Source organism: Oncorhynchus clarkii, chromosome 31 (genome assembly GCF_045791955.1).
Source record: "Oncorhynchus clarkii lewisi isolate Uvic-CL-2024 chromosome 31, UVic_Ocla_1.0, whole genome shotgun sequence".
NCBI lineage: Eukaryota > Metazoa > Chordata > Actinopteri > Salmoniformes > Salmonidae > Oncorhynchus > Oncorhynchus clarkii.
The window spans coordinates 11326471-11339116 of NC_092177.1; the positions used below are offsets into that span (position 1 = coordinate 11326471).

At 39.6% G+C, this 12646-nt stretch overlaps 1 protein-coding gene across 1 annotated transcript in view; it reads right to left on the bottom strand.

Moving 5' to 3' along the window:
• LOC139390704 (FERM and PDZ domain-containing protein 3-like) overlaps positions 1–12439 on the bottom strand; it is a 241364-nt gene extending 228925 nt beyond the window's left edge. Inside the window, exon 1 of the mRNA XM_071138018.1 lies at positions 12271–12439. The gene's annotated coding sequence lies outside the window, so the exon portion shown is untranslated. The remainder of the gene's footprint in view (positions 1–12270) is intronic.
• Positions 12440–12646: the final 207 nt, after the last annotated feature.

The following is a 12646-nucleotide window of genomic DNA, read 5'->3' on the forward strand; positions in this document are numbered from 1 at the left end:
CTGTTCTTTAGATTCCCTATATTCTAATGCCTGTTCTATAGATTATCTATATTCTCAAGCCTGGTCTATAGATTCTAAAACAATTCTAACGCCTGTTCTATAGATTCCCTATATTCTAAAGCCTGTTCAATAGATTCTCTGTATTCTAAAGCCTGTTCTATAGATTCTCTATATTTTCAAGCCTGTTCTATAGATTCTAAAACCATTCTAAAGCCAGTTCTATATATTATGAAGCCATTCTAAAGAATGTTCTATATATTCTAAAGCCATTCTAAAGGCTGTTCTTTAGATTCTCTATATTCTAAAGCCTGTTGAGTCTCTATATTTTCAAGTCTGTTCTATAGATTCTAAAACTATTCTAAAGCCTGGTCTATAGATTATAAAACCATTGTAAAGCCTGATCTATAGATTCTATAGCTAGTTCTGTATATTCTGAAGCCATTTTAAAGAATGTTGTATATATTCTAAACCATTCTAAAGCCTGATCTATAGATTATAAAGCCATTCTAAAGACAGTTCTAAAGATTCGAAAACCATTCTAAAGGCTGTTGTGTTGATTTTAAAGCCATTCCAAAGCCTGATAAGTAGATTCTAAACCCTTTCTCAAGCCTGTTCTATAGGTTCTAAAGGCATTCTAAAGCATGATTTATACATTTTAAAGCCATTCTAAGGAATGTTCTATAGATTCTCTATATTCTAAAGAATGTTCTATAGATTCTAAAGCCATTCCAAAGACAGTGCTACAGATTCTAATGCCATTCCAAAACCTGATCTATATAATTTAAACCCATTCTGAAGCCTGTTGTGTTGATTCTAAAACCATTCTAGTGCTTGATCTATATATTCTAAAGCCATTCTAAAGATTGATATATAGATTCTAAAGCAATTCTAATCCGGTTCTATAGATTCTAAAGTAATTCTAAAGCCAGTTCTGTATATTATCAAGCCATTCTAAAGCCTGTTCTACAGATTCACTATATTCTAAAGCCTGTTCTATTGATTCTCTGTATTCTAAAGCCTGTTCTATAGATTCTCTATATCCTCAAGCCTGTTCTATAGATTCTAAAGCCATTCTAAAGCCTGATCTTTAGATTCTAAAGCCATTCTAAAGCCTGATCTATAGATTCTAAAACCATTCTAAAGACTGATCTTCATATTCTAAAACCATTCTAAAGCCTGATCTATAGATTCTAAAGCCATTGTAAAGCCTGATCTATAGATTCTAAAGCCACTGTAAAGCCTGATCAATAGATTCTAAAGCCATTCTAACGCCTGATCTAGATTCTAAAACCATTCTAAAGCCTGATCTATAGATTCTAAAGCCATACAAAAGCCATTCCTTCAGCCTGATCTATATATTCTTAAACTATTCTAAAGCCTGTTCTATAGATTCTAAAACCATTCTAATACCTGATCTATAGATTCTAAAGCCAGTTCTGTATATCCTGAGGCCATTGTAAAGCCTGTTCAATATATTCTAAATCCATTCTAAAGCCTGATCTATATTCTAAAACCATTCTAAAGCCTAATCTAGATTCTAAAACCATTCTAAAGCCTGATCTATAGATTCTAAAGCCATACAAAAGCCCTTCCTTCAGCCTGATCTATATATTCATAAACAATTCTAAAGCCTGTTCTATAGATTCTAAGACCATTCTAATACCTGATCTACAGATTATCTATATAATCTGATTTACAGATTATCTATAGATTCTAATGCCAATCTAAAGCCTGTTCTATAGATTCTAAAACTATTCTAAAGCCTGATTTATATATTCTAAAGACATTCTTAAAGACTGTTCTATAGATTCTATCACCATTCTAAAGCATTTTGTGTTGATTCCAAAGCCATTCCAATGCCTGATCTATAGATTCTAAAGCCATTCTAATCCGGTTCAATACATTCTAAAACTATTCGAAAGCCTTTTATATAGATTCAAAAACCATTCTAAAGCCTGTTCTACAGACTTAAAAGCCATTCTAAAGCCTGTTCTACAGATTCTCTATATTCTAAAGCCTGTTCTATAGAGTCTCTATATTCTAACGCCTGTTCTATAGATTCTCTATATTCTAAAGCCTGTTCTACAGATTCACTATATTCTAAAGCCTGTTCTATTGATTATCTATATTCCAAAGCCTATTCTATTGATTCTCTATATTCTAAAGCCTGTTCTATAGATTCTAAAACCATTCTAAAGCATATTGTATAGGTTCTATAACCATTGTAAAGTCTGATCTATAGATTCTAAAACCATTCTAAAGCCTGTTCTATATATTCTTAAGCCATTCTAAAGCCTGATCTAGATTCTAAAGCCATTGTAAAGCCAGATCTATAGATGCTAAAGCCAATCCAAAGCCTTATAAGTAGATTCCATACCCATTCTCAAGCCTGTTCTATAGATTCTAAAGCCATTCTAAAGCCTGATCTATAGATTCTAAAGCCATTGCAAAGCCTGTTCTAAAGATTCTAAAGCCATTCTAAAGCCTGATCTATAGATTCTAAAGCCATTCTAAAGCCTGATCTATAGATTCTAAAGCCATTGTAAAGCCTGATCTATAGACTCTGTAGCCATACTAATGCTTGTTGTGTAGATTCTGAAGCCATTCTAATGACTGATCTATAGATTCTAAAGCCAGTTCTGTATATTCTGAGGCCATTGTAAAGCCTGTTCAATATATTCTAAATCCATACTAAAGCCTGTTCTTTAGATTCTCTATATTCCAAAGCCTGTTCTGTAGATTCTCTATATTCTAAAGCCTGTTCTGTAGATCCTAAAACCATTCTAAAGCCTGATCTATAGATTATAAAGCCATTCTAAAGCCTGTTCTATAGATTCTAAATTTAATCTAAAGCCTGATCTATAGATTCTTAAGCCATTCTAAAACCTTTTCAATAGATTCTAATGCCATTTTAAAGACTGTTCTATATATTTGAAAGCCATTCTAGAGCCTGATCTATATATTTTATATCCATTCTAAAGCCTGTTCTATAGATTATCTATATTCTAAAGCCTGTTCTATAGATTCACTATATTCTAAAGCCTGTTCTATAGATTCTCAACATTCTAATTCCTGTTCTATAGATTCTCTGTATTCTAATTCCTGTTGTATAGATTCTCTGTATTCTAAATTGTGTTCCATAGATTCTCAATCCTGATCTATAGATTCTAAAGCCATTGTAACGCCTGATCTATAGATTGTAAAGCCATTCTAAAGCCTGATCTTAAGATTCTAAAGCCATGATCTATAGATTCTAAATCAAATGTATAGCCTGATCTGTAGATTCTAAAACCATTCTAAAGCCTGTTGTGTTGATTTTAAAGCCATTCCTAAGCCTGATAAGTAGATTCTAAACCCATTCTCAAGCCTGTTCTATAGGTTCTAAAGGCATTCTAAAGCCTGTTCTAAAGATTCTAAAGCCATTCTAAATTGTGTTCTGTAGATTCTAAAGCCATTCTAAAGCCTGTTCTATAGATTCTCTACATTCTATAGCCTGTTCTATAGATTCTAAAACCAATCTAATGCCTGATCTATAGATTCTAAATCATTCTAATGCCCCATCTATAGATTCTAAAGCCATTCTGAAGCCTGTTCTATAGATTCTATAAAGCCACTCTAAAGCCTGTTCTATAGATTCTAAAGCCATTCTAAACCCTGATCTGTCGATTCTAAAGCCATTCTAAATCCTGATCTATTGATTCTAAAACAATTTTATAGCCTGATCTGTAGATTCTAAAACCATTCTGCATTCTGTTCTATAGATTTTCTATATTCTAAAGCCTGTTCTGTAGATTCTCTATATTCTAAAGCCTGTTCTGTAGATCCTAAAACCATTCTAAAGCCTGATCTATAGATTATAAAGCCATTCTAAAGCCTGTTCTATAGATTCTAAATCTAATCTAAAGCCTGATCTATATATTCTTAAGCCATTCTAAAGCCTTTTCAATAGATTCTAATGCCATTTTAAAGACTGTTCTATATATTTGAAAGCCATTCTAGAGCCTGATCTATATATTTTATATCCATTCTAAAGCCTGTTCTATAGGTTATCTATATTCTAAAGCCTGTTCTATATATTCACTATATTCTAAAGCCTGTTCTATAGATTCTCAACATTCTAATTCCTGTTCTATAGATTCTCTGTATTCTAATTCCTGTTGTATAGATTCTCTGTATTCTAAATTGTGTTCCATAGATTCTCAATCCTGATCTATAGATTCTAAAGCCATTGTAACGCCTGATCTATAGATTGTAAAGCCATTCTAAAGCCTGATCTTAAGATTCTAAAGCCATGATCTATAGATTCTAAATCAAATGTATAGCCTGATCTGTAGATTCTAAAACCATTCTAAAGCCTGTTGTGTTGATTTTAAAGCCATTCCTAAGCCTGATAAGTAGATTCTAAACCCATTCTCAAGCCTGTTCTATAGGTTCTAAAGGCATTCTAAAGCCTGTTCTAAAGATTCTAAAGCCATTCTAAATTGTGTTCTGTAGATTCTAAAGCCATTCTAAAGCCTGTTCTATAGATTCTCTACATTCTATAGCCTGTTCTATAGATTCTAAAACCAATCTAATGCCTGATCTATAGATTCTAAATCATTCTAATGCCCCATCTATAGATTCTAAAGCCATTCTGAAGCCTGTTCTATAGATTCTATAAAGCCACTCTAAAGCCTGTTCTATAGATTCTAAAGCCATTCTAAACCCTGATCTGTCGATTCTAAAGCCATTCTAAATCCTGATCTATTGATTCTAAAACAATTTTATAGCCTGATCTGTAGATTCTAAAACCATTCTGCATTCTGTTCTATAGTTTTTCTATATTCTAAAGCCAGATTCTAAAGCTATTATATAAAGACTTCAAATCAGTTCTTGTTCTTACTGTCCAGTGGAATGTATCTTTTCTTCCCCTAGCTATATCTATCAGCTCATATTGTTCAATATTTCTTCCATGAAGACATGGATGTTACCTTCAACACCTTGCAACGTTCACAGACTTTTAAGCCTTTCTTTACAAGCGTCAAATACACCAACAAGGTACTAAAAACAGATTATCAAACTGGAAAAGTACCTCACACAGACTTACTATTACCTCCAATCAGCCTTAGAAAACAGTCTAGAAAGATGCATCTTGCCTGGTAGAGAGGGAGCCTGTTCCCAAACCAAGCATAAAGGCATTAGGTCCCAAATGGCAACCTATTCCCTATATAGTGCACTACTTTTGACCAGAGCCCTGTAGCGCACTATATAGGGAATAGGGTGCCATTTAGGATACAACCTAAGAGTTCCCCTCTTCAGTATGTTCCCCCTAACAGGTCTTGCCACTTGATGAGATCACAGAGAGAGGGTAACCGGTTGCTGGTTTTTGAAGTAATGGCTTCTGTCCCTGCTGATTCCTTTAGGTCGGTTCTCTCTCTCTCTCTCTCTCTCTCTCTCTCTCTCTCTCTCTCGTATATGGATGTATGCTCAAACCGACGCCAGTGGACAGCTCATCTCTCTTAGGCAGCCACGGGCAACTCTGAATAAGCACTGGGCCAATCTTTGAGATGCACTTTGGGGGCTGTCGCACACATCACACCTGTCACTGACATCCATAGCACTAACACTTTCACCTGGTTAGAGTGGATGCCATATGGCCTGAGAGGGTTGGCGATTGTAGGTTTGGGGTTTGTAGTTTCAGCCTTGAGAGTGTGAAGGGTTTTTTATCTTGAGTTGATAAAGAGTCTGTTAAGGCTTGTCTGGAGAGTTTCCAATAACATCTTCATACGCTTCAAACCAAATAACAACAAATAAATCAGCCAAGTCAACCTCACCACAGTGGAGAGGGAGAAAAGCTTCAAGTTCCTCCGCATGCACTCAGTGACAACCTGAAATGGTCCATTCACACAGACATCAAGGTGCAAATGTCCTTTCTGAATTTAAAAGTAATCCTTGAAGTAATCATCTAGTTTTTCAAAAGTATCTGAAATCTGATTACAATATTTTTGCTGGTAACGTAATGGATTACAGTTACACTTTTTTTGTAATCCCTTACATGTTACTCCCCAACCCTGATCATCGGGGACCTCAGCCGCCCAAGCCACCGCCTGTTCACCCCGCTACCATCTAGTCGGCAGAGACAGTACAGGTGCATCAAAGCTGGGACCGAGAGACTGAAAAACAGCTTCCACAGCGCCTTCAGAAAGTATTCAGACCCCTTGTCTTTTTTTCACATTTTGTTGTGTTACAAAGTGGGATTAAAATTGCTTTAATTGTCATTTTTGTCAACGATCTATAGTAAATACTCTGATGTCATAGTGGAAGAAAAATTTGAACAGTTGTGAAGAATTAATGAATGGCAGCGATTACAGCTGTTTTTCTGGGTAAGTCTCTAAGAGTTTTGCACACCTGGATTGTACAATATTTGCACATTATTCTGTCAAGTTGGTTGTTGATCATTGTTAGACAGTCATTTTCAAGTCTTACCACAGATTATCAAGCCGATTTAAGTCAAAACTGTAACCAGTGACTAACATTCAATGTCTTTTTGGTAAACAACTCCAGTGTATATTTAGCTTTGTGATTTAGGCCATCATTACACCCACCTGCTCCCCACCATTACACACACCTGCTCCCCATCATTACACACACCTTCTCCCCATCATTACACACACCTGCTCCCCATCATTACACACACCGTTAAAAAGCGATGTCCCAAGTATAAATACAGTCAACACACACTAAAGCGTAAAGATTTTTGTTTTAGTAAAATGTTTTTTTTGGGGGGCCTCCCCATCATTACACTACACCTGCTCCCCATCACTACACTCTACCTGCTCCTCATCATTACACTACACCTGCTCCCCATCATTACACACACCTGTTCCCCATCATTACACACACCTGCTCCTCATCATTACACCCACCTGCTCCTCATCATTACGTACACCTGCTCCTCATCATTACACACACCTGCTCCTCATCATTACACCCACCTGTTCCCCATCATTACACTCTACCTGCTCCCCATCATTACACTACACCTGCTCCCCATCATTACACTACACCTGCTCCCCATCACTACACTCTACCTGCTCCCCATCATTACACTACACCTGCTCCCCATCATTACACTACACCTGCTCCCCATCATTACGCTACACCTGCTCCCCATCATTACACTCTACCTGATCCCCATCATTACACTGCACCTGTTCCCCATCATTACACTACACCTGCTCCCCATCATTACACTACACCTGCTCCCCATCATTACACACACCTATTCCCCATCATTACACACACCTGCTCCTCATCATTACACACACATGCTCCTCATAATTACACAGACCTGCTCCTCATCATTACACACACCTGCTCCTCATCATTACACACACCTGCTCCCCATAATTACACACACCTGCTCCTCATCATTACACACACCTGCTCCTCACCATTACACACACCTGCTCCCCATAATTATACACACCTGGACTTCATTATCACCTTGATTTCTCTCCCTTTATTTAGCCCTCAGTAGTATTAGTCATCAGACAGAATTGGTTTTGTTCACGTTCAGTACGCTTCTCCTCTTATGTTTGTCTACCTTCTCTTATCATTAAATTCTCCTTCTGTATCTGCTTCCTGACTCACTGTGTATAGATCACTTTTATGTTGGATTTTCTCCAATTATAACGCTTTGTATTCAAGACAAAGTTGATTTCTTTACCACATTTTTTGCAGTTTTACTTTTGTACTTTATTGCAAATAGGATGCATGTTTTTGAATATTTTTTGTCTTTACAGGCTTCCTTCATTTCAATCTGTCTTTTAGGTTAGTATTGTGGAGTAACTACAATGTTGTTGATCTATCCTCAATGTTCTCCTATCACAGCCATTAAACTCTATAACTATTTAAAGTCAACATTGGCCTTATGGTGAATTCCCTTAGCGGTTGGTTTCCTTCCTTTCCGGCCACTGAGTTAGGAAGGACGCCTGTATCTTACCAGTGACTGGATGTACTGATACACCAACCAAAGTGTAATGAATAACTTCACCATGCTCAAAAGGATATTCAATGTCTTCTTTTCTTTTACCCATCGAAAAAGGTGCCCTTCTTTGCAAGGCATTGGAAAACCTGCCTGGTGTTTGTGGTTGGATTTGTATCTGAAATGTACTACTCAACTGAGGGACCTTATAGATACATGTATGTGTGAGGTACAGAGATGATGTAGTCTTTCAAAAAATAATGTTATATTTGCAACTCGTTAAATTACTTTTTAGGCACATTTTTATTCCTGAACTTATTTAGGCTTGCATTAAAAGGGGGTTGAATACTTATTGACTCAAGACGTTTCAGCTTTTCATTTTGTATTAATTTGTAATCATTTCTAAAAACATAATTCCTCTTTGACATTATGTGGTATTGTGTGTGGGCCAGTGACACAAGCTCTCATTTTAATCTCTCATTTTAATCCATTTTAAATTCAGGCTGTAAAGTCTCTCCTTGTCTCACTACTGATGTGAAAGGCTCTCCTTGTCTCACTACTGCTGTGAAGGTCTCTACTTGTCTTGCTACTGCTGTGAAAGGATCTCCTTGTCTCACTACTGATGTGAAATGAACTCCTTGTTTCACTACTGCTGAGAAGGTATCTCCTTTTCTCACTACTGCTGTGAAATTATCTCATTGTTTCACAACTGCTTTGAAGGTCTCTCCTTGTCTCACTACTGATGTGAAAGGCTCTCCTTGTTTCACTACTGCTGTGAAATTATGTCATTATTTCACAACTGCTGTGAAGGTCTCTCCGAGTCTCACTACTGATGTGACAAGCTCTCCTTGTCTCACTACTGCTGTGAAGGTCTCTACTTGTCTTGCTACTGCTGTGAAAGGATCTCCTTGTCTCACTACTGCTGTGAAATGAACTCCTTGTTTCACTACTGCTGAGAAGGTATCTCCTTGTCTCACTACTGCTGTGAAAGGCTCTCCTTGTCTCACTACTGCTGTGAAAGGCTCTCCTTGTCTCACTACTGATGTGAAAGGTTCTTCTTGTCTCACTACTGCTGTGAAGGTCTCTCCTTGTCTCAAGACTGCTGTGAAATGCTCTCCTTGTTTCACTACTGCTGTGAAATTATCTCATTGTTTCACAACTGCTGTGAAGGTCTCTCCTTGTCTCACTACTGCTGTGAAGGTCTCTACTTGTCTTGCTACTGCTGTGAAAGGATCTCCTTGTCTCACTACTGCTGTGAAATGAACTCCTTGTTTCACTACTGCTGTGAAGGTATCTTCTTGTCTCGCTACTTTTGTGAAATGATCTCCTTGTTTAACTACTGCTGTGAAGGTCTCTCCCTGTCTCACTACTGCTTTGAAGGACTCTCGTTGTCTATCTACTGCTGTGAAATGTTCTTCTTGTCTCACTACTGCTTTGAAGGTCCGTACTTGTATCACTACTGCTATGAAGGTCTCTCCTTGTCTCACTACTGCTGTGAAAGGTTCTTCTTGTCTCACTACTGCTGTGAAATGAACTCCTTGTTACACTACTGCTGTGAAGGTCTCTGCCTGTCTCACTACTGCTGTGAAGGTCTCTCCTTGTCTCACTACTGATGTGAAAGGCTCTCGATGTCTCACTACTGCTGTGGAGGTCTCTCCTCGTCTTACTACTGCTGTGAAAGGATCTCCTTGTTACACTACTGCTGTGAAGGTCTCTCCCTGTCTCACTACTGCTGTGAAGGTCTCTCCCTGTCTCACTACTGCTGTGAAAATACCTCCTTGTCTCACTACTGCTGTGGAGGTCTCTCCTTGTCTTAGTACTGCTGTGAAAGTCTGTCCTTGTCTTACTACTGCTGTGAAGGTCTCTCCTCGTCTCACTACTGCTGTGAAATGATATCCTTGTTTTAATACTGCTATGAAGGTCTCTCCTTGTCTCACTACTTCTGTGAAGGTATCTCCTTGTCTCACTACTGCTGTGAAAAATGTCCTTGTTTCAGTGCAGATGTGAAAGTCTCTTCTTGTCTCACTACTGCTGTGAAAATCTCTCCTTGTCTAACGGATGCTATGAAGGTCTCTCCTTGTCTCAATACTGCTATGAAATGATCTCCTTGTCTCACTACTGCTGTGAAGGTCTGTCCTTGGCTCACTACTGCTGTGAAATTACCTCCTTGTCTCACTACTGCTGTGAAGGTCTGTCCTTGTCTCACTACTGCTGTGAAGGTCTGTCCTTGTCTCACTACTGCTGTGAAAGTCTCTCCTTGTCTCATTACTGCTATGAAGTTCTTTCTCACATTACTCCTAGTCTGCCTCTGACTATCCTTCTTCTTCACTTCTAGTCTGGGCTGATCATAGCCTTCCTTCTTCTTCTTCACTTCTCGTCTGGGCTGATCATAGCCTTCCTTCATTCCTTCCTCTTCTTCACTTCTAGTCAGAACTGATCATAGCCTTCCTTCATTCCTTCCTCTTCTTCTTCCCTTCTAGTCTGGGCTGATCATAGCCTTCCTTCATTCCTTCCTCTTCTTCTTCACTTCTAGTCTGGGCTGATCATAGCCTTCCTTCATTCCTTCCTCTTCTTCTTCACTGCTAGTCTGGGCTGATCATAGCCTTCCTTCATTCCTTCCTCTTCTTCTTCACTTCTAGTCTGGGCTGATCATAGCCTTCCTTCATTCCTTCCTCTTCTTCTTCACTTCTAGTCAGGACTGATCATAGCCTTCCTTCATTCCTTCCTCTTCTTCTTCACTTCTAGTCTGGGCTTATCATAGCCTTCCTTCATTCCTTCCTCTTCTTCTTCACTTCTAGTCAGGACTGATCATAGCCTTCCTTCATTCCTTCCTCTTCTTCTTCACTTCTAGTCAGGACTGATCATAGCCTTCCTTCATTCCTTCCTCTTCTTCTTCACTTCTAGTAAGGACTGATCATAGCCTTTGTTCTTCCCTCCTCTTCTCCACTTCTAGTCAGGACTGATCATAGCCTTCGTTCTTCCCTCCTCTTCTCCACTTCTAGTCAGGACGGATCATAGCCTTCGTTCTTCCCTCCTCTTCTTCACTTCTAGTCTGCATGACTCCATATCCCTCTGTGGTTTGCTTCTATCCTCTGTCTGTTTCTGTTCTTCCATCTCTCTGCTCCTAGCTTGCCTATCCCTTCTCAGCTCATCTCGGCTTGGTATGGCTTGGCTCAGCCCTAGACCAGAAGCTGTGAAATATGTCTCCACCAACCCTGCCGGTCATACCCACTCTGTAGTCTCCCCAAAGCATTAGCGCTTCAGCATCATCAATCTTCTAAACTTCCACTCCATAAAGCACGGCCAAAACACAGCAAGACCCCCTCACTCCTCAGCCAGCAGAACAACAACATTACTCTATATGCATTAGTATCAGCCAGCTACGGGAAGGTAAACACAGAGATATACAGTAGTATTGGCCAGTATACAGTAGTATCAGCCAGCTACTGGAAGGTAACCACAGAGATATACAGTAGTATCAGCCAGCTATGGGAAGGTAACCACAGAGGTATACAGTAGTATCAGCCAGTATTCTGTAGCACACCTATGGAATGGTTAAAGACACTAAAGCCCTCAGAGAGAAGGAGAGGACCTCTGGTTTGAGGAGCTGCAGTTCACTGCTTAGATATGCCACTGGGTTCTCATTCGTATTGTGACTGAGATTGGTGGACTCATGCTCTCTTGCTCCCTCTCACTGTTTCTCACCCTTACATACTTTATTCTCTCTCAGTATCTCTTTTTTCTCTCTCTTCCTATCACTCACCCTGCTCTCCCTCTCTCGCTGTCCCTCTCTCTCCTGCTGTCCCTCTCTATCCCGCTCTCCCTCTCTCCCTCTCTCGCTCTCCCTCTCTCCCTCTCTCGCTGTCCCTCTCTCTCTCCTGCTGTTCCTCTCTATCCCGCTCTCCCTCTCTCCCTCTCTCGCTGTTTCTCTCTGTCCCTCTGTCTCCCTTCATTAGTGACATTTTCCAGACCCTAAAGCACGTCTGATAAATATCAAACCACTTCCGCCTGGAGCAGAGAAGGACAGAGAGAAAGATGGAGCTCTTTAGCCATGTTTCCTTTAACAAATTGCCAACCTGCCATGAAATCAATGCCCATGCAGCACAGCCGCACGCACAAACAAGCTGCATTTGAACCAAAAGGGGAAAAACTCATTACTCAACCAAATAGAAAATACCATCATCTTCAAACCCTGCATCCCAGATCCCTAGCATTCACATTTGTACATTTAGTACATTAATATCTTGTCCTTATGGAACACGGGGTTAGAAAAGCCACTGAACAGATCCAGCTCCCTCTCTTACCTGTCTCTGTGATGGTCTCGCTCTCTCCCGCCGCTGGCTCTAGCCCTCGTCTCTTCTAAAAAACCATGCCCTCCTATTTGGGCTTGCCGATGCCAAACGGATCAGACTCGTGTCTGGTTCAGGTTCAGGTAGAGATGTTGGGGGAATCAGAATCAGGGGGTCCTCCCAGTAAGCTGACCAGCGTAATGGCTCTCCACAGCTCTCCCTCTCTCCCAGGTCATTTCAGCCTTTTGACAGCAGTGACAGTGTCATGCAGCGATCAGAGTGTTGTGGGAAGGGACGAGGTGTTTAACAACAGGAACACGGAGGTGTTTCAGGCTGCAGCCGGTGGTAAGTGGAGGCTGTGGCTGCTCGGAATAAGGCTCACTACTTGGCC